Genomic DNA, 27,313 nt, shown 5'->3' with positions numbered 1-27,313 from the left:
GGCTGCGCAGAGAAGTGGTTGAGTCACCATCTCTTGAGGTACTTAAATGGCACTTAGCCAACATGGTTTGGTGTCGGACTTGGTGGTCCTGGGTTACTGGCTGGACTTGCTGATCTTAAGGGTGTTTTCCTACCTAGATGATTCTGTGATTCTATGACATATATACTTGGATTTTTTGAGGCAATAGGCAAGGCCTATTGTTATTGACATACAGATATTGTGTTGCTGCTGTTTTACATATATTCTGTTTTAGTGTCTGGATATATGTGCTTTTGGTATCCTCTTCCAGTGAATGGAAGACCAGTGTCTTAATAAATTTCGACAGTCTTTGGACAATTATGCAAATGTATTGCTGTATTAAGCTAAGCTCATGAGCCTCAGTGCTAGGGTTATCCAGCTTGCAGTTAGAGGAAACTTCTCCAATTCTGTGATACGTCCTACTGCATTGCATGGAGTATTTTAGGTAGTGTGTAGAAATGACACTTCAGAATTAGATGGTAGTACTAATAATTTGTGCAGCACTTTTTTTCATCTTTGAATAGATCTCAGTTAAGAAAACTTCTTTTATTTAATTATAATTAATAGAAAAATATTCAAAAACTCTTCTCTCACTCCCAGGTCTTTCATTCCTCCCATAGAGCTTTTAATTGGGAGAAAAGAATGACTTTACTTTTTCTTTGTTTACAGGAAGCAGCAGTAAGATAATCATACTATTTCAGGCTGATAGGATGGGTGTGAAATAGCCTTTTTAACTATTTTATATTTACACATTTGGTCTATGCAACAGTTTTTCAGCTTATATTTTGGAAGAAGAAAATGCGTAAATGATATTAAAGTGATTTCCATTTTTGAAGAAATGTCTCTTTTGAAGAAATTCAAGAAACAAATGGCTCTCTCTTTGTGTGTAGAAGTTACATTCTTATGAGTGAAAATTAAACATCTTTCAAAAATCATACTATAAGGCATTCTCTACACAGCATGCATCAACCCTTTATGCAGCAACTTAATTGCAAAGAGGAAAAAACATTATAGCTGGTTTGTTAATTGTGATATTGATAAGGATTTTAAGCTTTACTTTCTTGTTCTTCACAAGCTGTTCAAATTTCTAGTCTGAGGACTGTTTAATTTGGACTGGTTCTTTGGTAGATTTTTAATCACTCTCAGAGCATTTCTACAAAAATTTTCTATATGATTTCATCATCTCTGAATCATTTCATTATGTCTTACTATGTCCCAGACCTTTCCCCTCCAGTGGTTTGATGTACAAAGGAAAGGCAGACTTCTATGATAAAGGCAATAAATGAAACACTTGCAGATTGATGAAACATTTGGCTGTGGTATCACTTAACTAAGAAGTTAAGGGAATTTGAGAGCTTGCAGCTTTTGCCGATTTAAAGTACTTGAAGTTCAGTTATGATTTATTGTTCTTTCCAGATATTTTCAGTTACTTTATCCATTTTCCTCTTGTTATAAACAGTTTAGCCTGTGTGTTGTACACACAGTGCAATTTTTTTCTGAAATGAAAATCACCCAATACTTGTCTCAGATAATTTGCCTTTTAATATTTTCACAGCAACCCTATTCCAAAGTCACATTGCATTCATCTAAAGAAACCCTTAATGATACTGCATAACTCCTCAGCTGTAGAGTTCTACAATAGCTTTGTGATGCACTATTTATTCACTGTTAATTTTCTTTCATTAGAGGCTGTTATGCTTATTAGTCACTTACCATAAAGGTACCACTTCAGGATTCAACAGTGCATTGGGGTGATATTTTTGAAGTGAACTCATGGACATCTTTCACTACCTGAAGGAAAGTCTCAGAGCATCATGTAAGGGGAGGCAGTGTAATTGGGCAATGCTTATCTTGGGCTTATGAGGGCAGATCTAATTTACCATACAAATAATTTTTCACCCCTTTTGCCCATCTCTGTCACCACTTATCCCAGTCTTTTTCGGCTCTTTGGATCTTTCCTCCCACCCTTCACACCTACTCATCCCATGCCTCCCAAACAAGGCACAGCACTCTTATCTCTATTTCCCATTGTCCTCTGTTCCCCAGCTGCTTATTCTGCTCCTCCCTTCTACTTCCAAACTTCTACCTTTCAAGAAGGTAAGTGTAATTTAGGTATAATGAATGAAGAATCTGATGCTTTCTACTAATTCCACATTCTTTCCTGTCTTTACCTAGATAATGTGATAGTTTGGACAGCCTCATTTTTAGAGTAGGGATTTGTTTTGACAGGGGCCTGGTTTTTTAATGTATGCATTTCTGAAAGCACATGTTCCCAGAGGCAAGGTTTTAGCAGACTGTCTTTATTTTGGAAGATGGATGTTAGAAGGATTAGAGCCATTTCTTGGTGCTTGTAGAAGTTTGCTCCTTAGCCTCAGGCTCGCTCTGAATAAGTCATGCACAGGTAGGCTTTATTTCTACACTCAAGACATTCTATTGTGCTTCAAGAATGAAGCTGTCAGCAATAGTCCTAACACTGTAGGCAAACATGTCAGAAGATACCTTTTATCTGCTCACTTTTTTCAAATGAGAGGAAAATGAAATCAGTGTTAAGTCTAGACCCTTGAAGCACATCATCAGCTGTGATGGTGCCAAGGGTTAAAATGTTATTAAGATCCTAAGCTAGTTCCCATTGCCAGTCTGACTTTTGACTTCAACATGGGTTGAAAGAGTTCCTTAAAAAATAAAGCAGCTTTTCAGCTGATGGATAAGCTCTATGGCAAGCAGAAAAGATTACAGTAATATTTTAAAAGAAGTGTTTGCTATCTGGCCTCAGAAGTAGTAATTAACCTGTGTGAGGCCAGAGCTATGTATTACGAAAAAGTGAAAAGTATCTCTGCTGTCTGCAGAAAAGGCAACTCGTGTATTTTACAGGCAATGTAGCATTTTAAAATGTAGACTTTGAATACTTTCAGTTTAAATGACAGTGGCATGATCTGTAACTGTAATATACTGCTGTAAACCATCTTTACCATGCTCTGTATTCCCTCTGTGGCTCTTTGTTCCTCAGTGGAACCTGAAAGAATAATACAGACAAATTTCATTTCTTGTTGTTTCACACTTCTGCACCACAATAATATGCGTAGCTAACAGGTTAACAAGTATGCCCTGCTCACTTTCTTTTTATTGAAAAGATTTAACAGGTCATAGAAACCTTCTAAACCTCACAGTACTCTTCAGATCTTGCAGTAATAATAATGTTCATTTTCCCATTTCAGTCCTTTTTTCTTTATTGCTTTCCTATTTTACTCTCACACTCAACCTTTTTTATAACTTCTGACAGGATGCTGCCTTCAATCCAGTCCCTCCAACAATTATATTATGTGGGTTTGATTTTACATTATGGATTTAATGATGCCTTTAAAAAGAATCTTGGTAGGAATTAATCATTCTAAATTCACTGGGGCTGACTATCCAAACAAAAATATATATGAAAGTTGAAATTACTTTCTATCTACAGAAAGAAATGTTGAAATTACAGGACTACTAGTTTATATGATATCAAAAGAAGTTATAAAGGGTAGGTAGATGTAAGTGTAGTGTAGAAGACTCAATAGGTTTTTCTCCTCTGGTTTTATTAAAAATACTCCTTTGAAAGTGTATTTTGTATACCATTTTAAACATGAGAAAGTTAGAAGGTATCATCCACACTTCTGTAGAATTGTAAAGAATAGTGAAATATTTGAGGTCCTCTGGCAGGGTCAAGTTTTCCTGTCATTTAGATGCTCAGTCTTAACAGGAATTGGGATGCAATCCAAAGTGCAAGGAGCATGGATTGTACTTTTTAAATCTTGAATATTCATCCTGCTGCTTTTGAAATTAGCTTTCTGGAATCCCAAATGATGTTAATAAATTCAACATACATGGTATACCAAAATACACATCTCTTGTGTGTCTCAGGAATGTAAGAGTGCTTATTACTAGACAGGTAACTCTTTATGAGACATAGGGTGTGGTTTTATTAAAACTAATAAGTATTCCAGAAAACAGGGTTTACTCTGGCTTTTACTTATTTATGTTAATGCAGATCACCTGTGTTTTGTTTTTGTATCACAGCAATGGCAAAAAACCTCAGAATAATCTAAATTTGTGTCACTTGTCTAGGGGTTTTTGTCTTTTTTTTTAATTTTAAAAGCTTCTGTTTTGTTTAAAGGTTAGAAGATTCAATTTACATGTTTCAGTCATCCAGTCAGTGAGGAAAATCAATATGGCTTAAAGGACCACTTCCATGCCATAATCAAAAAGCATTAAATATCTAAAGTGAGAAGTAAATGCAGAGAGCATAAATAACTCTTGAAGTAAACAAAAAAATGATTATTTGCATATAATGAATGCATTCAGAGTTATCATAGCGTACTTCCAACACTTAGGGAGTGCCCACAAGAAAGCTGGTGAAGGCCTTTTAACATGGGTGTGTAGTGATAGGACAAGGCAGTAAATGGACAAGAGTGGGCTCAAGAGTAGATATGGGAAAGTGTGGGTGTAAGGAGGCACTGGAACAGGTTGCCCAGTGAAGCTGTGGGTGCCCCATCCCTGGGAATGTTCAACACCAGCAGCCTGGTCTAGTGGCAGAAGGGTCGATCGTTATGGTCTCTCCCAGCCCCATTCTACAAGTCTATGATTTTATGATCATAAATACCAAATCAAAAAATGGCTGTTGAAGTTTTTGCATAATAATTTCCAAGGACTCAGCCATTACAAATTCTATATTCACTGAAAACAAACCCTAAATTATAAGATTGCCCTTTGAATTTTGCATGGATACCAAATGCTTCTAAAATAATTTTCTGATATTGCAGTGCAGTATCACCTTTGTCTCTGTTCATGAGTTTTCAGTACTTCATATTTTTCTCTTTAAGTAAATCTAAATGGCACTGGTGTGTCTCAGGCCACATACATTTAAGGGCCAAGAGTGTAGGTTTAGGTTCCAGTGCAAGAGTCTTCATGGTACATCCTCCCACAGTTCTGCTTTACTAAGTATCCAGTCATGCCAGCAGTTGCTTCCTTTCAGTGTCTGTAGGAATCATTACTGGGGAATAACAAAGAATGTGGGGTTGTAGTGGTGATTGTCAGGAAAGGCACAGGAGCTGCTCTTCTTTTGCTCAGGAAATCAGGGAAGTGAGAAGAACCATAAGGTCCCTGTCAGCCCCAAATTATGTCTTAGCATATTGGGCATAATGGCTCTGTTTGGATAGTTCTTCTGACTGTCTGTACTTCACCCCTGGGATGCTACTGACCTTTTTAGTCCAACCTTCTACCCTAACAAAGGGAGAAACTGCTGCAGTAACTCTTTTCAGAAAAAAAAAAATCAACCAAAACCCTTCAAATATTTTTCATGGCCCTAAATTGTTCTAAAGATTAGAAAATTCAGCCTCTTTTGTCCTATTCTCAGTGTCTCTGAGTACCTATTTTATTGCATATGCAGAAAGACAGTAGGGGGATTAATTAATGTCAAATGGAAAGAGCAGAATTAATCTCAAAGTCCATTATTTAGTTTTATTTCTCAAAATCAAAAATCCATTAAGAACAGATGTTGGTAGGTTCAGAGTTCAATATGTGCATAACCTAGAAAATACCTTTAATTGTTATGGCAGTGGCAATTAGCAAAGTGTCAGACATGGCAACACACAATGGGAAGGCTGATGACATGTCATACATTGGGCATGATCTGCTGAAAGGTATGACTGATGCCTTTTCAAAAGTCTTAGCTGTTGTCTTTGAGGATTTTATCTTCCAAAGACGGAATGGTGGAAGTATTCTAGTACTTGAGGAGGGAAACATGTGAATGGAAGGGACACCCACGGTCAGAAATTCTAGATCAAACCACTCATATTCAATATTTAAAAATAATCAGAGTATTTACAAGCATCTGGATGGTTGTAAAGAAACCAGTACCAGGCAACACGGATTTGTCATAAACTAGCTAATTTCCTTTTTGACAGATTAACAGGCCTTGTTGTGAGTTACAAAGCTGTAGAAGTCGTTCATTTTCAATGTAGTAAAAGATGTCTGTCTCTTTTGACATCTTCATAAATAAGCTAGGCAAACATATTCTTGGTTAAACTATTATAAAGTAAATGTAAAACTCATTGCTGACTGTACTCAAAAGAATTGGTGTTTCCAGTGCATTTTTAGGCTCATAAGACATAAATAATAGAATAAAGATTAAGCTTGCTAAAGGTGTAAACACATTAGAGGACAGAGCTTGAATTTGAAATATTCTTGGAAAATCATAAGAAAAAAAATTGATGCCACTGGATTAATGTAATATGGATAAGTGCAATCTCCCATTTAAGCAGTGGTAATCAACCGTGGCAGTTCTTTTTGGAGAACAAGTGGCAAGTTTTGTGGAAAGGACATAAAGTTTCTAGCTAGTCTGACTAAGTCAACATCATCATTCTACTGTAATAAGCAATGGACACAATTAAAGGAATGTCTGTGACAAAAAATTGGGTTTTTTCTATCCAGCTGTGGGAGATAGAGATATTATTAAGAGTGGAGCCAGTTTGAGGCAACACACCACAGAGTGTGTGGGGAAGAGCAGAGAGAATAAACAGGGGGCAGATTGTCTGGAGTGATCTAACCAAGGGGGAAAAAAAAGAGAATGAGGAAACACAAGAGTCGAGTTTTGAGCATGCATGAGTTGCAAAACACAAGAAGCAACAGAATGATCTAGATGGCTTCTTGGGGGCCCTGTTTGCTCTATTTATGATAATTTGGGACAAAACTTCTGCAGGAGATCTTTGTTCTTTGCAGTTTTTTCTACAAATAGAATTACATGGGTTTGGTTTTAATAGTGTGTGCTTATGCTCATCTGTATGCTTTCAGGGTTACTCTTCAAAGATTTGGACTTTAATTCTTGGATTGAGATCCAGTTTGCAAAATAGTGCTATTAAAAGAAATAATGGAATTTCCAAATGATCCTTTTTCTAGCTTATGTTAAGGCAGTTTGATAGCTGCAGTAATTTAAGCTATTTGCATACAACTTTTTAGAACTTGATGAATTTTAAGGGGTTAAGGTTGGTATTAATTATCTGGAAATGCATTATCTCTGATGAGAGAGTTGGTAATGGATAGCTGCTAATTGTTTGGATTAGAGAAGACCAAGAAGAATTTCAAGGGGGATTGAGGCAGTAAAATGAATGAGTGGTGGAGAATTTTAAGGTAGATTTTGGAAGAGTGGATGGAATTAGGAACTCTCCTAGGCTCAAGATTAAATGGGGCAACTCAGGAAAAAAATATGTAAGAATCAGTATGGGTAAAGGACTATGAGTTTTATTCCTTTGAGTTACAATGAGAAGGAAAACTAAATATAATGATGTTTAAATAATGTAATATTTACATGTGAATTGCTGGTACATTCATCTCCAACAGTTCTTACCCTTCCAGTGAAATTATGAACATGCACAAGGGCATCATGGTTTGGCAGAGAAAACCTGAGAGGACTTGTTGAGATGCTGTTCTGTTTTGGAGCCAGGCTTTGAAGGGAGGAGAGAGAAAAGAGGGAACCCCATAGAATGAGTGAAACCATGTATGGCTTATAGCTGTGTAGCAAGAGCTCCATTTTCCCCTACTCTGAGAGCAAGAATGACTGCAAACTTGAAAGTAGCAAAGGAGCTTTTATGATGTGTCAGTTACCTGTGGAGTTGATTGCCAACTACAGTGGTCACATCCTGATCATGGAGCATTATGATCACAGAGTCTCACCGTCCCTGATGAGACATGCCCTGAGGAATTTCTGTGCATTAGTTTGTGGTCTTTATTTGGCACACATCACCTCATGGAATATGTATGAACATCTCGGTTCTCTGGATAAATATGTAGAAGTTAGTTCTTCTTCCTGCATTCTTTCTCTCCCACTTCCTTTTACTCTTCTGCCATCTGTCTTTTAACTCATTTTTTACTTATGCTTAAAATCACAGGCTACCAATTAATAGATGATTTTTTAAACTTCCTTTTTAATTAATTAATTAATTTATGCCCTTTGGTTATTTAAAAATTCGTTTGATAGTCCTGCTAGCCTGTGATATTAATATAAATCATATTATTGTCCCTTTAGATCACAACAAAGAGCAGCTAGCATGCTAACCCTCCTTCTCACTGCTTCTCTGACCATGTGCCCTTGCACATTGCTTTTGCCACACCATTGTTTTCATAAGAATCTGGGATGTGAACATTTAGCCCTCTAGCTTATGCACAAATAAGTTTTTCTCATCTGACTGAATTTATTATTTTCTTAGGGTTTTTACACTGGAAGCCTCTATAGTTCAAAAGTGTAATACTGCATCATTTTCTTTAACTTTTGCTACACTACTTTTATTCCCTACTCTTGGAAAGACCTGAATTATCCATAGTCAGACTCCAGGAAATCAGGGTAAAAGTAGTAAAATTTAGTGTGTCTAGAAGGATCTTGAGTCAAATGCAGTGTGCCTTTCAACTCCTTTTATATGAAATGCCTCATTTTCTGTCTAGTTTGGTGATAGTTTCTGCTTAGGTTGTTCATGTAGGCACACAGTTTGTGATAGTTGGGAGTAATAATGGGCTACAGGTGAGCAGCATTGACAGCAATGAGCCATGGAGTGCCCAGGGGCACTGACCAACCACCAAAGGGACACACAGGTGCAATGCATCAACGTGAAGGTATAAAAGGTTAGGCTAAAAAAACAAGAAGAGCAGACACTTGGAGCTTTCTGAATTGGTGTGGTGTTACTTGGTATGTGTTGAAGCTTTCTGAAATTGTATGATATGCTGTGTGTCATGGCTGTCTCAACTGCAACATGTTCAGTGTAATGTCTTGGCTGCAAAAAGAGTTCTTGTTGCATAGTGGCTTAGACTTGGCAGTTTGTTCATGTGTTTAAATGACAAGCCTACTGCTCTGCACTTAATGCAACAGTGCTGAGTGAGTGGGCGCAGTGTTGTGTCATGGTGCAGAAACATGGCAAGGGCTGGCATCAAAATGGTGCTTGTTTTCCCCCTCTGTGTTACAAAGAACTCTGAGCTGCAGTTTGCCATTGTTAAGGTAGTTTTAATTGCCTGACACTGGCTGGTCCTTGGCTCCTGTTTGCCTGCTATGAAGATCTTGGTTGGAAAGCTTCGTATTAGGCAAACAGTAAGTATCAGCTGATCAGGGTGAAGAGGGGATGGGTGAAATTAAAGTATAATATTGTTTTTGCTGTTAAGTATTGCCTTTAACAACTTAATGATTCTTCTTGTTATGCAACAAGTACCTAGAACTATAGACCTTGGGCTATGTTTTCAAGTTTCTGGCTAAAATAAAAATCTGATTCCAACTTATTTTATTATCAGCTTTAGGTTGAATATTTTAGACAACAATTGTGGGAATACCTAGCAACTAAAATATCCCACTTAACTATACGTAAATATTTGTGTATCAGAGATTCAGTTTAATCAATCAATATAAGAGCAGTAGACATTTTTCTACTTTCTGCCGAAATTAATTTAGTCCCTATAGCCCTTTTGTGCAAAAAAAATGTAGTCCAGTGCACTTCTAAGAATTCTGCTTTTGGATTTCTTCTGCTTTACTTTTGCAGATAGTAGTAATTATTTTTTCTCTTTTATTTTTTTATTTTTATTGTGGTCAGCTATTGTCATAGGAGTTACTAAAAAGATATTTTGTAGTGCATACTTTCTTTTAATCCTCTAACATTTCACTAAAAAATGTGATTATTTTTTCTACCAGTAAGTTAAGTTGCTTACTAGCATGGGTTCCCCAAAAACCTCAGATCTGAGGACCTCTGCCATTTTAACAAAACCTAGGTATTTGTATTAGGCTGTGTTTAAAGACTTGTAGTATAAGATAAACACTGGGTATGCATTACAAGTCACTAAAGCAATTGAGTAAATGTTTGTGTAAGTAATTGGATTTGCAATTTGTTTACTTTGTATGTGCCTTTGGGTATCATTGGAGAGTTAACCCTGCTGGAAATCTTGCATGATGTGATGGTCTTGAGCTCTCATGAGACAATCTAATGTGAACTTCATAAGGTTGAGTGATAGACTTCTAAACATATTTTATTTTCCATCTTTGTTTGGAATGTTTTATCAAAATATTCTCTAGCACTTTTAAAGCCATTCCTAACAAACATTAAAAACTAAACTTTATTTAAAAAAAATGGTGTGCCAGTTTGGTTTGACATCTGGACAGAAGTTAGTGCTGGATCTCATTTTATCTGAAGCATTTTGACCATCCATAACATGTAACTAAGTTTTACCCAATTTTTTCTTCTGAGCTGACTCTTAACACTATAATACAGTACATCTCCGAATCTCTCTGTCTGTTGCCAACATGATTATATATAGAACCTCAGCATTAAATTTTGAATTCTTTGATTTTGTTAAAGAGAGTGACAGAGTTACAAAGGAAAAAGTTTGTGGGAATACAATTCCTCTTCCCTTTAGAAAAGTGATTTTAAAGTAGAAGTTACATTATTTTCCACTTTTTGCTATTAGTAGATCTCCTGGGTACAGTTACCTTAGAAACATCATATTCTAAAAGAATAAGAATATATGGAACATTTTTTTGCACCCATTCATAATGTCTGGAAAAATGATTCTGCTGATAGTAGTAGAAAAACATTCAGTTTAGCTGAACCAGGAGCCTGACCTCTAAGATAAAGTTTGGAAAAAGAGAGTGAAATCTTGGTTTGGAATGTCTGAAGTTGAAAATACTTGATGCTTTCCAACCTGTTTTTTTAAGACCAGCTGGTGGCTTAGAGGAGAGCATTGTATTTATGGTCTTGGCTTTATCAGGTTTATTATCCAAAGCAGAGCACAGCTTGAATATAATATATATTAGAATTTAATTGCATAGTTAAGTTGTAAAGAAAGATGATATAATATTCAGGTCTAAGCTCAGTTCCTAATTATAGTTTACAGATGTCATGATTGCAGCAAAATTGGAGTAAACACTGCAAATTCAGCCTTTTGAAATTATTAAAATAATGGAAGCATTACTGCTATTAACTACTGTTCCTTTAAATTTCTGAGACGTGTTATTGGCACTTGCCTTATTTTGCATGAACTTTGAGGTGGGGAGTGTTATCATGATCAAGTGCAGCTTTTGAAAGGCTTTCTAGAGCCTGCAGGATGGAATTTTCTTAAGCTCTCAAAGGGCACTTGAATCTACATTGTACTTCATATCTATTCAGGATCCAAACCTACACAGGATCCCCTGAAAAGCATAGTCCTCATTTAACATTTTGCAATTTTGCAATCTGTAGGTTTATGAGAGCTACATATGGGTTGTTTCTGTTGAAAGGGAGATTCTTCAGATTGGACTGGCCTAAAGGCAAGGTTGCATGGTCCATTGCTATCCTAGCAGTGACAGGAAGATGCTTTGTGAAAAGCAGGATCATTCTACCACCAGTGAGGTTGTCGAGTGTCGTTTATTTCTTTACCTCCACTTCAGGAGGTAATGAAATCTCTATTTGTCAGTTTCATTTACTGAGAGATTTGATTTTATGTTACATCATATACTATTTATAGTTCCTAAAAGGGATAATAGGTAAACTTACCTTTTCACAGTCATCTGACTGTAAATGCTGGTGCCTTGTCATGGAGTCTGTTAAAGCCAGTACCACAACAACCAGTGGTGCAGGAGAAGATCCAGTTTTCTATACTTGTAAATCTTAACAAATGAAACATTTAACACCTCTTGTGTACAGTTGCACACAAAAAGATACATTGTCTAGGAATGTGACATCTTTGAGTGAAAAACAATAGATCAATCAGGATCCTCAAGTGACATCTCAAGATTCTAAATCATGATATTGGTGGCATAAGTAGTATATAAAAAAATGAAGAAAGCCATAAATGACAATGACATTTTATATTAATCTATAACTATTTCTTCTACTATTTAGTTTCAAATTCGTTTCCTCAAAGCTTTAGTTTTCTCTCAGAAAACAGCAGAAATATGAAAGAGAGAAAAAGATGTCGGAGCTTCTGGCTGTGTATTTTTTGTACTAACTCATTGAATAGCTTTTCTTTGAATTTATAGCTGATAAGTTGTGGACTATTGAAAACACTTGAGAACAGAACAGCTTCAGCTCTGGTTTGTGGAAGGGAATAGATGTTCAACAGATACTTGATCAAACTTTTGGACAGAATACTGAGCATCTCAGAAAGTGACAAAGTAGTCACTGAAAGCAGAAAAAAAGCATAAAAAAGAAAGAAACATTCAAAATTGTGTTACAAGTTACAGGAAATACTGCAGATGGTGAACTGGGAGTACTTTTAAAGCAATAAATTAGGTTTAATTTGTTATTGAGAAGGGAAAGAGTAGCATTAGACAGCGTGGTATTGTTTGTTGTTTTTCTCCCTATTAGATGTTTTTATACTGATTTCTTTCTCAAGGAATGACTCCCACTTGTCAAATACTGAGCATGATTCATATAGATCTTATTTATTCCAAAGTGCTGCAGACATGTTTTGATTGTGTCTTGCCATTGGTATTATCCAAGCTAGCAACTTCTATTAGTTTTGAAGTGGGGATGTAGCACTGGAAATTAAGGATATGGTCACAGCAGAGTCAGACAGAACATCAGTCATGTGCTAGCTGAAAGAGCAGAAATTAAAAAAAAAGAAAATAAAAAATCGTACCTCCAGCTGACCTGTTAGAGCATGAATTTTATACGCTTATCTTCAGTGATGCTGTGAGAACATGTAAGTAGTTAAGGAAGGTCACTATGGAGCTGAGGCAGTCAATATAGCCATGCAGATTGATGAATGCCTGACCCAGCACATGCAGGGCTAAGTGCCCCAAGACTGCTCCTAAAATGTTACCTCATGCTCAGGGAAAAGGCAGCCAGTCTACTGCCAGTTTAGAGACTTGAAAAAAAGAACGGAGGCTGATGTATCAAGTAAGTAGTGAGGAGAAATATTTGTATCATTGACAGTCCAGCTAGAGATTTGGATTCATTATCAAGTTTGTTTGATAAGGAAGAGGAAAAAAAAGACAAACCAAAAGGAGAGAAAACCAAAGATGAATTCCTGATTAAAAAACACAAAATTTTTTGTCTTGTACAAGCTTTCCTTTGAAAAGTATTGTATATTTTCCTCTGGAATGTGGTGCATTGCTCTAAACAGATCTTGTCTCTCCCCAGATTCATAATGATAGCTGGGTATTGTAGGAACTACAGCTGAAGACTGAATTTTATATGTAAGCATCTTTATTCAGCAATAATGGCAAATAAAAGGAAACCACTACATACCAATGTCGAAAAAACATTTGGTAAAGCCCAGCTCTCCAGCAGACCAAGCTCCAAGAAATGAACCCAAGGGTTTCTTGTGCCTAAGCATCTTTTATCAGTTAATTTTGACAGGTCTTTGTATCTTGGGCCATTTATTTCCTGAAGGTTGTTGCCTGCTATAAAACATTCATACTTTTATTGACTTATTAACTGATTTAGCCAAGAGGCAAAAAGCAGCCTAGAGAATGCTGCTCTAGGTGTTAGAGCAGCCCTTTGGCATTCAGTTCACATGAGACATCTTCAAATGCTATATAATGTTTTCTATCATGCACATCCTCATTATGCAATGTGACTGGTGTCTTTATGTGGATCCATGGTAATTCACTGCCAGATAATACACATGTTGCTCATTAGTATATTATCTAGCAGTTTATCAATCATCATCTTAAGCACCCATCCCTTCATTTGCAACACTATATTTTTCAGGTCAGCTCACCATTGTCTTAATGTGCAGTCACAATTCCTTATTGTTCTCCATTTTTTTTCCTCGGTGAAAGCTCACTTCTGACAACAAAAGTATTTAGATACCATGACAATACAGAGTTTGTGTACATGTGTCTAGGTGCAAACATGGACTGTGAGGTGGGGGCACTGGAAGAGGTAAAAACAAGCTGACTCTTAGTATGGGGTGGGTGTCCAGGACTCGCAGCTGGAAGATGAAAGCATCTCCCTTCCCACACACATGGGACATCCTTCTCATTTGTGAATAGCTTCAGTTAGCAAGCAGGAAGACAGGGAGAGACTGATATTTATAGTCTCAACAGCTGGAAGAGCCACTCTGGATGGTGCCAGTCAGAACTGTTCTCCCATGTCAGAGACCAGCACATTGTGTCACGCTCTTGAAAGCTCTGCTAGCTGTGCTCCTTTGTGGCACTGACAGCTTTAGAGAGAAGTGATGAGGAAAATTTTATAGCAGCAAAGAATGATTCCGAACCTGGAAATATTCAGCTCAGCTGCTCAGAGTGTATGCAGTTACATAGCTAATGCCACATAAGACAAAGTACATTTACCAGGTATATAAGAAAAAACCCACAGAGATACAATAACACAGTTCTACCATCAGTGCATCATCTTTCCTAGGTAGAACCATTATTTAAAGATTGTACAGACCATAACTTAAAGGAAATGAGTTGCTTCAAGATGGGGAGAAAGATAGCTTTTTTTAATCTGTTTTAATTTAACATTCTGGAAACTTCCTTTCCATTTCAAGTAGTTTATTCAAATTTAATATGGGGGTGTCAGAGTATGAAAATGTCTAGTTATGATGTTGTTGGAGAATTTCAAGTTCCACTTTAATGATACTACTTGTGCCTGCGTTGAGAAGTATCCATGGAAACAGTGCAGTAATTCATAAACTGTATAGCTGTATAAAGTCTCTCTACCACAAACATGTTTCAGCAAGAAAATCAAGATACTTTGTATGTCAGTGTTGCACAGCTAAAGAGGCCCTCTTAAGTCAATTATTTGTGCCATTTCACAGTATATAAAATTATTCCACATTTTCTGACTTTAGGGATTGAGAAAACTAGATCAGAACCATAAAATTCTCACCCTCCCAAACAGATAATGTATCACAAAAAAAGTCTCAATTTAAGTTTTCATGTGACCTATCAACTATAAAGTTGGAGTGAAACTGCTACTATGAGATTTTTTTTTTTTTAATTAGCAGATCATAGTGGAATAAATGAAAGATAAATACTCTGCTGGTACCTGCTTTGTTTTTGTTTGGGTTTTTAAATTTTTGTTTGGTTTTTTGTTGGTTTATTTTAGGTTGGTTTGTTTGTTTGATTGTGGTTTGGGGTTTTTTTAAACACCTGTAAGCATATCATTTTACTCAAATTAGATATCAAACAACTCTTGTTCAAATAAGTGCAGAAATTTTATTTCTGCTATATTCTTGTAAAATGCAAATCAAGGAACTGATTTTCTAGACTTGGACTTTTCAAAGACTAGTTGTCTAGCTTTGGTCAAGTCAGTGAAGACCACATGTCCAAAAAGGTTATTCCTCCTTTCTGTTTTCATTCAAAATGAAAAAATCATGTTGCTGTGATCCTGGCTGGAGGCCTTTGTTCATTGAGGAGTTGATGATCCCTGTACCAATGAGTCTGTGTGGGTGCAGCCCTGTGCTGTGCTCTGCCAAATGTACCCTGTGGACACTAAGCCAGTGTTGGACTTTGCATGTCCCCTGGCCACAGGATGAACTTGGTCTGTAGGCTGGTGGTTATGCAGCAACAAGTTATCAAGTGAAATGCTTTTTGTTTGGTAGTAGAAATGGCAACTAGAAATTTTTTTTAAGGAAATCCTATAATGACACAGAAGACTGAAATGAGATTGGTCTGCACAGCAGGCCATGCCCTCGCTGGACATCTGTTCAGTGTTGCACCTCAGGGTTTCCAGTGTGTGAATGCACTTAGGATTCTCTATACTATCCTGTCTTTCCATATAGCTTTAGCTCCAATAAATGGCATTTTAAGGGATGCTTTCCTGCAGGGTCTGAGTGCCTTTCTTGATGGTACATAAATGAACTATCATTTCCTGGTACAAAACATGTATGTAATCTAATAATCAAATAAATCAGGTTTTTAAAAGGCTAGAGGGATTACACATAGCTCACAGTGGGAGATGAGGCATTGCTCTGACATGTTGCCTCTCTGCTTGATCTTGGATGTTCAAATACTGATATGCTATATTGGTGTCTGATAACTGACATTTCTGATTTACTAGTAAGTAACTTCTTATACAAACTTTCTTTCCTCTGAAGAATGCTCCTATATGCTAAATGTTAACACATATTTCAAATAACCTTCTTTTCCAGTTACTGCTGGAAAAGCTGCTTTTGAGATAGACCAGGTTAAAGGAGTTTTGGAGGAAATTTTGAACAAGATGAGCAGCACCTTTTCTTGAGCTCTCTGTATCAAAAATAGCTTTTCCAAATAACCTTAAATGCTGGCAAAATGAGTTTTGCTGTCACAGTTCAAGGCGGCAGTATCTGAAGTAGGAATAACCTTTTTAAAGAGAGTTTTAAGGAGAAGGTACAGTTGAGCTATAATACAATATACTTCAACATTAGAGTAGGAAACTACTCCTATGTTATCTTAGTGTGGGTTTTTATCAAACAGCTTTTGACAGTAATTACTTATTTCCAGCGAAATAGCAGGCTGGACTTTTCAGTCTTCAATACCTTCAGATTATCAGAGAACTAAAAGCTAGCATCTTAAAAATAGAAAGAAAAATTACAACCTGACCATTGCATCCCTGTTTAACAGCCAGTCCTCAAAAGTAAATGACCAGACAGGTCAAATACAATCAGGTCCTTAGTCCAAAAGTGCAACTGCATTTCCCTTCAATAATAAGACAACACTTGTGTATATATAGTAGTACAATACAGGTTAGCAGAGAGATCTGCTCAGGATATCTGATTATTATCTGTTTGGAGCCAACACAAGCAGCATGTTTTGTTGCAGATGATCAGTCATGGACAGTTTTCATAGGCTGATGCACACCTCTAGATGTGACTAGGTCATATGTTCCCTGGACACTCAGTGACAAAGAATTTAAAAGGAAGTTCCTCTTTCCCTCACCATTCTGCAATCCATATAGCCTCCCTGAGCTAGAAATTCCTGGTTTCTCTCCCTGCTGCTCAGGATGCACACCCTTCTGAGAACCTGCTAATGACTCCATGAGCACAACTGAGCCATGGGCATTACTTCTGTTCTGCTCTAAACCCAGCCCCTGCTCATCTTGCACTCTGATCAAGATGTGACCATCTGTGCTCAGCCTTAGCCCTTCAGGTTTCAACCTGTGCTTATGCTTTGTGCTTCCAAGGCTCCTGGTTCTGCAATCAGTATTCTGCATGCTTATTTTAAGGTCACTAGTAGTTCACTTGACACAGAAATTACACCTTTGGTGGGTATGGGTACATTATTATCTCTACTACATGCTGTAACATCTGTTTAAAAATGATAATGTTACTTAAAAAGAAAGACCCTTATAGAGACTCATTACTTGGCATGTTTTTTGGCAGTGGAATATATTATTTTTATTTTACTTTTAGTATTTTTGGTGAAATTATTTCTTTTTAATGACCAGCCAGATGTGTTAATGCAGGCATAGCCTATCTGTCACATTGTAACTGATTCAGGTTGGTAATCCTAGTAGAAAATACCACGGCTAATTTGCCTTAACTTATTGTATTATGATTTTCACTGCTGTTTATACTAGTGCATATTCAGAGCTATTAGATACTGTTTTGTATAAAACCACGGAATCAGAGAATCATTAAAGTTGGAATAGGCTTCCAAGATCATCAAGCCCAACCATTAATCTGACACTTCTGGGTCTGCCACTAAACCATGTCTCTAGGAAACACGTCTATTAATGTGTGTTTCTCCTGAGTCTTTAAATACCTGCTTCTCCCACTTTAATTATCTTTTTTTGTATTTATATTGTATTTATTTTGTATTGTTTGTATTTATAATATGATTTCTTCTCCATCTATAATTCTTTCCTTATTACAAAATTCTCCTTAATACAGTCATTTTCATAACTGTTTCAGGAGCTTACCTGAAATTTACTTATACTTACCTTATATTTACTTGCCCTTTCTCATGCCAGCATAAACCAGAAAGTTTTTATAACTGAATTTATATTTTTTCAGGTGTTTTAGATGAAAAATGATCTTCATGGAAAGGAACTTTTACTTTCAAAGTAAGTAAAAAAAATCATCCTTTAGCTTCTTTGTTCTCATATCAAATTGTTACCAGAAAACATGATCTTTTAGAATTTTAAATGCCTAACAAGCTGATAGCAATAGTCTTACATTTCTCTGTGAGGGTATGCTAAGAAAAGTACAGACATTGTGCTTAATCCAAAATCACTTTAAGAGGAAATGGAAGAGATCTTTTCTTATATTGACATACAGTTCTTTCTAGTAATTTTACTCTGCTCTAAAATTATGTCATTTCAACCTGGAGACTGATCTGTAAATATAAGCTTTTTTTTTAAAGTTTTGAGAAAATATGTTTTACATAGCTTCACATCTGTCAGGTTCTTGTGGAACTGAAAACACTTGATTCTAGGTCAGCTGTCTGTGTGGAATCCAGCTGGTGCTTTCCCAAACTAGCTGTGCAAGTGTCTTGAAAAAGTGGAAGGTTGAAACTCTGTGCAATATAAAGAAATGGGACATTTCACAATAGTTACATTTCACTTTCCTCAAAAGCAATTGTAGGACTTCTTACTACCATGACCTCAGGAAATTTTTCTGAAGATCTATGTAGCATTGTGTCGTTTATATGGGTTTTATTGTAAAGTTGGTTATTTTTTATAAGTTAAGATTTGGTTTGACCCTCGGTTCCCCCCATGTTCTCCCTCATAATGGTTTGTTCCTCCCGCCAGTTACCTGTCCATCATTGTAACCAACCCCCTTTCATTTCAAGAACTTTCTATGTCAGTCTTCCTTTACCTAACATATGATTTGTCTCCTGAGCCTTTTCCCTCCCCTGGGCCATTTCTAGTGGTTCAGTTGTGTCCCTCACTCCTCCCCTGGGCTTTGTTCATTGGTCCCTTGTGGCTCCTCCTGTCATGCCCTTCCCCTTTATCAGTGCCTCCCCAATGGTTTTTCTCTGACACCATCACTGCCCCCACCTGGGTCAATGAAGCGCCTTGGCGTCCACTCGTGTGTCTACTCCTTCCTTCCTTCGCCTCAGTGCTTTGCAGTCCCGCTCTCGCCTGCGTCACCACACTGCAGATGGAGCCACTACTCGGGGTTCTCGCAGAGGACCTGGTAGTGGCGGGATTCGTGGTCTCCACCAGTCACTCTGGGAGCGGCTAGCTGGCACCTGTCAGCTCCAGTGGCCGCTGGACGGGACTGTAGATCTATATTATGAAGGTCATTTGTTTAAAAGGTTTTGTTTGACTCTATTTATTTCTCCCTCTTCTAATAATTCCCTGAAAGTTATTGTCGACACCTGCTTTCATATCCTGAGTGTTGAGGTGGAGTTTTGGATTTATTCACAATATTGCTCTATGTCAAAATGCTTGGTGTGTAAAGTGCATTGTCCTTTCGCAAGTTGAGTTGCATGTTTTCTTACAAACAAGAATTATCCAGTTGTTTATACTCTGAGTTATTGAAATTATCCCTCCTTTGCCATGTCTCTAATCATCCCTCTTGATATTACCTTTATCCCTAAGCATCAAAGAACTATTTTCTACACTTGCAAATCAATTTCTAATTACTATTTTTTCTGATTAGATTTTTATTTCCTCAGTCATCCTCAGTTCTAGCTTTTTTTGCCTGCTTCAGTCTATTGTACAGTACAACAGGACTTACAGAAACACATACACATACTGTTGCTCTCACAGGATATTAATCCTAACTATAATTAAGTCTTCTTAGATTCTGACAGTGGGATAATTTTGGACATTACTCATGTGTCTTGAACTAATGAGTATTTGGCTAAGCTGATTGGTGAATTTGGATGTAAGTATCCAATTATGCCTGTTTATATTGTTATGAAAATACATAGTGCTCTTTGCAGAGTCTTTATAGATGACAAAATTAATTAATCTAATTTTACTGTTGCTTATTACACTATGATAGGATTCACTGCTTATTGTTCATTTCCCTACATCTTCCTTTAATCTGTCATCACTTAAGTCCATAAAAGCAACTTTAATGGCATCTCTTTGGAATTTAAATTTGAAAAAGCCCATTTTCAAGTTCTGCAGAAAATACGTCTTCTATGCCATCTTACTTTTCCTCATTGAAACCTTAGGCATACATATGAACAGCTTTCTCATAGTATTTTTTTCTAGTAAGTCATCAATGACTTCCAAGCCAAAGCCCAACAAGTGCATAATTTTCCCAGTTTCTGTTGTGCTATTTAATCTCTACCACAGAATTGCACAGACATTTAAAATTCTGTATAATTTCTCAGAAAGCTGTGCATGTAGTTCTGTTTTGGGTGACCCACAGCCCTAATAAGAATCCCTGAGCTTCAAACTAGAAAGGCTGTGTCTGTAGTGATATTAACAGTTTCCCACCCAGCACGGTTTGACAGTCTTTGCCATTTACACTTTCTTATGGGTGATGTTATGCCAGGCCCCCATTGCTCCCTTAGGTCAATCCCTGTCCTTTCACTGCCCTAGGAATATTCTAAAATCCTTGATAAAGTTAAGATTCTCAGGCTTTTTTCTTGCCAGTTTTGCCAGTCTTTATTGCTTTTGTCAATGTAAACAAGAAGAGGACCAGTACTGGTATTCTAGTAGGGTCATATTGATCCAAATCTCTTAGTCTCCAACTTTACTCAGACTAAAACAGCTGACCTGAAAATATGAACTCTCTCTCTTCCCCTTCCCAAATCTTTTTTTCCCCACCTAAGACTTCAGAAGGAAAATTGTAAGGCTAGAAATAGGTGGATAATAATTTCAAATGGATCTGCAACCTGTTAGATGAAGTAGATTAACTCTAGCAGCAATGTAAGTGAATGGTAATTCAAATGATGTGAAAAACAAAGCCACTGAACAAACAAGTATAATGAGTTATGCTCAGGCAATCAGTCTAAAAAAAATTTGGGTCCTTTGTAGTCATGCAGAATCCATTCATTAAAATGGATCAGCCTCAGCTATGGACTTTGGCACTAAAAAAATTATAAAGAAAGAGCAGTGTAATTTATCAATTTTAAACTACTACATTTGTATCACTGGCAATAAAAATCCACAAGCTTCATTTTCCAATTCTCAGATACAGAAACTTATTCAGGGATTCTTCATCTACAATGCTTCAACAATAACTGACAAACCAGGTCATCAATATATAGTTAACAGCTTTAATTTGGTTTACTCATGTGTTATATCTCTGTAGGCTTCTCTATCTTTTCCACCAATTTGCATTTATCTCACATTTCTGCTGCAATAATGATTAGTACCAAGGCTCTTTGCTACTCTAAAGGGTACACTTCATCTTTCATTTCTTAATGTACTGGTTTTTTTTGGGTTATAGTGAACTGGAAAAATAAAATCATAACATCAAATATATAGTAAAAATATAGAAGGGTCAATGGATCAGCCTATTTACTCTATAGAGGCCGTGGAAATAAAATTTTATGGAAGCATTTATTTTCAGTCTATGTTCATGAACAGGTAACGCTGCTGTCTTAGAAACTTGAGATTCGGTGTTCTCCAGCTCTGTATTTAACAGAAGTGGAAAAATGAAAGATTTACATTCAAGAAAAGATACTCACATGAACCATGCACATCAAGTTTCAAAAGCATTTTTCTTTAATTAATTGTGATCATTAGTGTTGGAACTTTCCATATCCCCTATACTTTCCTTTGCCATTTATTCTCACTGAATCTGTGTCTTGTCCATTGGGCATTATTTGTTTGAGGTAATGCAAGGGTGCTAGCAACCTCTTAGTAAAGCCAGCATTTGACATTTTAAAAATCTGTGCTTGCCACCTGTATTTATTAGGAAAAAAAAAAAATAGAATCAGATCTCACACATTCCCATTTGCAGATATTTACTGGGGTAAAAAAATAAAGACAGGTGTCACACATTAGGGGTCTTGAAAAGCCATGACTTTTTGCTACATTTATTACAAAATATGAGGAGATTTGCTTTTGTTTTATATGACAAAAGTCCTTGAGATAGCAGAGGAAGCAGGGAGAAAGAAGATTTTATTAAAAGATCTCTAAGTCTCTAATCCCTTTTGCAGCTGATGCAGGGATGTGTACACTGTCTGCATCACAGCACTATTCAATAGCAGCACAGGCTGAGAATTGCTTCCAGATACCTCAGCCAGGAATTTGCAGAGAATAGCAGTAGTAGGGCTTCACTATTTTTAACCGCTGTTAACTGTAGATAACTGCAAATGAGAAAAATTGAAGTTGACAGGTGGTCGTGATGTATGCTAGAGTGGTATAGCCACATCTCTGATCCATAGCATTTAAATGTCAACAGTACCATATATTTAAGGGAAGTTGCTTTGTTCTGCTGGAAGCAATACAGCTTACTGATGTGAAAGTATTGATCAAGTCCAGTCAAATTTCATCTGGGAAATGTGTTAAGATCACAGTTTCTCCACCTCTTCTTCCTGGTGCTCAGTAGGCTTAAAGGAGCTATCAAAGCCAAGAAACAGGCCCTTTTGCTTTCTCTTCTGACTCTTTATGTTGAATAATAATCATTTATGTAGCTTCTAAATTTTCTCAGTAGTCACTCCCAGTTCTAGGTTGGTGAACCCAAATGTGGTATTTTGTCACTAAATCTTAAAAACAAGTGGAAATATCAGGAATAAGCCACTGGGAGTTAAAAGCCTAATTCCAGTGTGGGTCCAAGAGAGCTTTGTAAACTATAGGAAGCCATCTGAGTATGAACATGTTTGAACCATCCATATGCAATATCCTGGGTTTGAAATTAGCGGCAGCAGCATCATGTGCTCAGTCTCAAACAAGTTGAATTGCCATAACTGGAGGAATAAAGTCAATTGAATCCTTTGTAGTGCAAGGATAGACCTTCACTCACTGAGGTGAACTGATGAGGGTGCGCTCAATCCCTTTGTCTATGTCATTAATGACTACATTAAATAACACTCGTCCCGGTTTAGACCCCTGAGGGACATCACTTATCCCATAGATCTATGGGACCCAATGAGATACATCCTAGAATCCTGAAAAGTCATGGCATTCAGGTAAAGTCCCAGGTGACTGGAAGAAGGGGAACATTGTACCCATCTTTAAAAAGGGTAGAAAGGAGGAACCTGGGAGGTACTGGCCTGTCAATCTTACCTCTGTGCCTTGGAAGGTCATGGAACAGATGCTCCCAGAAGTTATGCCAAGGCACATGAAGGTCAGGGCAGTGATTTGAGACAGCCAGCACAGCTTTACCAAGGGCAAATCCTGTCTGACCAGCCCAGTGGTCTTCTACGATGGAGTGACTCCATCAGTGGACAATGGGAGGGCTACAGATGTCATTTATCTGGACTCCAGTGACTTTGACACTGTCCCCCGTAACATCCTCCTCTCTAAATTGCACGGAGATGGATTGATGCATGGGCTGTGGATAAGGAATTGGTTGGACTGTTGCATCCAGAGAGTAATGCTCAACAGTGCAGAGTCACAATGGACACCAGTGACAAGTGATGTCCCTCAGGGGTCTAAACTGGGACCAGTGATATTTAATGTAGTCATTAATGACATAGACAAAGGGACTGTGTGCACCCTCAGCAAATTTCCAGATGACACCAAGGTAAGTGGTGCTGTTGACACTCCTGAAGGACAGGGTAACATCCAGAGGGACCTGGACAAGCACCAGAAGTGAGCCCATGGGAATCTCTTGAGGTTTAACAAGGCCAACTGTGAGGTTCTGCACCTGGGTTGGGGCAACCCCTGGTACCAACAAAGGCTTGGGCTTGAACAGGTTAAGAGCAGCTCAGGGGAGATGAACAGGGGAGTGCTGATGGATGAGAGGCTGAACATGACCTGGCCATGTGCACTTGCATCCCAGAAAGTCAAGCACAACTGGGCTGCATTCAAAGCAGGGTGGGCAGCAGGGCCAGAGAGGGGATTCTGCCCCTCTGCCCCACTCTTGTGAGACCCCATCTGCAGTGCTGCATCCAGCTCTGGGGTCCCAGCACCGGAAGGACACCGACCTATTGGAGCAGGTCCAGAGGAGGCCACCAAGATGATCACACAGCTGGAGCACCTCTCCTATAAGGAAAGGCTGAGAGAATTGGGTTTGTTCAGCCTGGAAAAGAGAAGGTTTTGAGGTGATCTAATTGCAGTCTGTCAGTACCTGAAAGGAGCCTACAAGAAAGATGGCAACACTATATACAATGTAATAACAGAACAAGGGGCAATGGCTTCAAACTGAAAGGGAGTAGGTTTAGACTAAATATTAGGAAGAAATTACTTTCTGTGCGTTTGGTGAGGCACTGGGACAGGTTACTGAGAGAGGTTGTGGTTACCCCATTGCTGGAAGTGCTGAAGGCCAGGTTGGATGGGGCTTTGAGCAACCTGGTGTACTAGTAGGTGTCCCTGCCAATGGCAGTGTGGTTTGGAAATAAATTATCTTTAAGGTCCCTCCCAGCCCAAACCATTCTATGAATCTATGAGGACAAGTGACAATAACAGAGTTAAAGTGGCAGTAGTAACTTTTGGGTGTTCATCTTAGCATTATGGCTTCTGCTTGGTGCAGCGTGCTGCTGATGGAATCCCGGGTGTGGGTGTAGAGGGCAGCAGAAAAGGAGGAGCTGGACTCATGTTTCTTTTACAGTTCCGTTGATTGTTTGCTCAAAGGCAGGATCCACAAATAGGATTAACTAATGCCAAAGTACTGGTGAGAGACATGTCAGCAACACTCAATATAGATGAGAATCTAACGTGGTTTGTCATATGATTTATTATCTGCCAATATTTTACATAGCTACACTTAAAAAATAACTTCAGGCTTAATACTGTAGAAACATGCATTTTCTGTGGAACTGTGTCTGTGCAGGCATATATCCTTTTACATATCCATTCTTCACATGAAATGTTCAATGACTCACTTTTATTGGCTGTTCGGAAAGCAAACCACACGGGAGAGGGTGGTATTCCAAACTCATCCCTCCATTCGAGTATTTCTGTTTTTCAGGTCTACAGAATAACTACCTCTGGTTTAGAATACTGTCAGCATTGTGTGTATACTGACACTGACATGCATTTTAGGCATCTTTTAAACCAGTTTGGTAAACTGGATAAGTTGAGTCTTGAGAATAAACTTGTGACTCTCACCCCTCCCTCACCCTGAAAACAATTTAAAATTCAGTTGTCTTAAAGCTTTGTTTTGTGTTTGTTTTGGCTTTCTCTTGTTTGATTTCGAGCAGAACATTGTAAAGTTGATGTAATTTTGGGCCTAGCAGTTAATGTGTCCCCTGCAGGCAGGCTCCATATGAATTAGAAAGAAATTAAATTACTGAGCTACTGATAACTTATCTCAACAGAATGCAAATGGATTAAGATGGCTAAGTGCTCACTTGCTTATAAATGTACCATTTAACTAGAAAACATGCTCTTTAAGAAAAGCAATGACACAAAAGCTATTTTTATGTTTTATACTTCTAGGGATTTATGTATTTCATATTACACCACTTATAATTCAAACTATAGTGGTCCTTATGACAAAAAGTTAGAATGGAAACAATAAAACAAATTTAATTTTATTTCCCAAACAGAGACCATGGATATATTTCCTCTCTAAAAAAATTAATGGCTCTTTTGATAAAAAGTGTTATACATTTAGATTTGTTTTTCTAGGACATTAATACTGAAATTAAGACTTCAGTTTCTGTAAAACATGGTCATCTCTATGTGCGATCATTATTTATTATACAATGAACAATGAGCTAATTTCTTTTTCCTGTTTAAAAATACCCTCTTCTTTATGCAGTTCTCATGCTCGTGTAATTTTATGTATGGACAAAAATTGGTCTGTGTGTGTTTCTCATCTTCACAAGTAGTGGAGGCATATGATTATTAACTTACAGAGTTAATGAATAAGCCCATGTTTCTCTATGGGCTTACAGAATATGGAAGTTATTTATTCATAATGCGTGTAATGTATATAGCTGTAGGCTCTTCACTGATGCATTTCCTTTGCAAGAAAACAAAAAAAGAATTCTGTTCTCTGTTTTATAGTTATCACATAGGAAACTGACTGTCATGTAATTTTGGAAACTGGCTAGATGGGGACGAAAACATAATGACTAAGTTCACTACTGCTTTTGATCTTAAAACATCACATGCTTTGGTCTGAAGAGCCATACATTTTTAACAAGAAAATAATAATAAAAACTATAAAAAAAAATCCTTTGTGCCTTGAATAATCACACTATGAAGTCATCATACCAGAGCTGCCAATTGAATTAAATTAGAATTTTATTACAGTAATAAGTGCTAGATAAATATGCAACCTTTGTAGGCTGAAGGAGCTAATTTATCTTCTTTATACTGAATAGCTATAAATAGACTCATTGAAATAATTGCCATGAATCTGGATACTTGATTCATTTCAGTGGACCTTTAAAAGCAAATTTGTTAAGAAATATTCCTGTATAGCTTTTATATAACTGATATTTCTTTAGATCATAAACCAATTTTTTCTTTTTCACAACAGTGAAGAATTAAATATGACTTGTAGTTGTGGGGTTAGAAGAATGACTTTCATAAAAGTGTTTATATGAAATAAGTTTGAAAGAGAAACAATAAGTGATATATATCTGGTGTCACTACCATAGCATATTATTATTACTGGATTTTTCAGGATGTGCAAAATGTCTTTGAAAACCAATATCCTGGGATTGGATCTTAGTCCTACAATGTATAGTGCTTTACAATCCTGTCAAAAAAGGCATTCATATACATATTTAGTCATAAATACAGAAATATTTCAGTTAGTATTATAGTTAGGACCTGCAGTCTGCCCACATCTTATAAAAGCAGCAACTGCCTGAAACACCTTCAAGCAGCTTTTCAGAGGAATGTCAGTGTGAATGAGAGGCTCAGTGGGCAGCATGGGGTGGGCTCTGCCCGGGACCCCCTTCATGCAGCCCCACAGGCTGCAGCCCTGCACCTCATGCCCAGCTCCTTGCAGCCACATGGACACAGCTGGGAGCCTGATTATGGTGGTCAGTTCAGCAAAAGCTACAAAAACTAGCAGCCTGGTAGATTCAGTAAGGGCTGAGTCAGGAGAGTAGGAACGAGACTTTTAATATTAAGAGTTTACATGGTGACATGGGGCTTTTTCCACATTTTCATTCTTAAGCCAAAGATCTCAATCTACTTAGGCTCTGTAGCATAGTAACAATGTAAAAATATAAAGTCCTGCACTTTAATAGAGATTATCTAATGTTAAAACCAGCTGGAATTTCCAGTACGGACCTATTGGTGGATCATGGCTAAGGTATCCTATACATTATAGGAACAAGTTCTCAGAGCAGAACTGTTTCTGCACATGAATAAATTCAGACTGATGCTATGGTATTGACAACATG

At 37.4% G+C, this 27,313-nt stretch overlaps 1 long non-coding RNA gene across 1 annotated transcript in view; it reads left to right on the top strand.

The window, feature by feature from the left end:
- Positions 1-27,313, top strand: part of LOC143693841 (uncharacterized) — a 91,549-nt gene that overhangs the window by 11,490 nt on the left and 52,746 nt on the right. The window contains exon 2 of the long non-coding RNA XR_013181822.1: positions 17,944-17,993. This is a non-coding gene — a long non-coding RNA (uncharacterized LOC143693841). The remainder of the gene's footprint in view (positions 1-17,943; positions 17,994-27,313) is intronic.

The sequence above is a fragment of the Agelaius phoeniceus genome, chromosome 4 (genome assembly GCF_051311805.1).
Source record: "Agelaius phoeniceus isolate bAgePho1 chromosome 4, bAgePho1.hap1, whole genome shotgun sequence".
In the NCBI taxonomy this organism is placed as follows: Eukaryota; Metazoa; Chordata; class Aves; order Passeriformes; family Icteridae; genus Agelaius; species Agelaius phoeniceus.
Note: the sequence above shows the minus strand (reverse complement) of the source record. Positions and strands in the feature narration are given on the sequence as shown.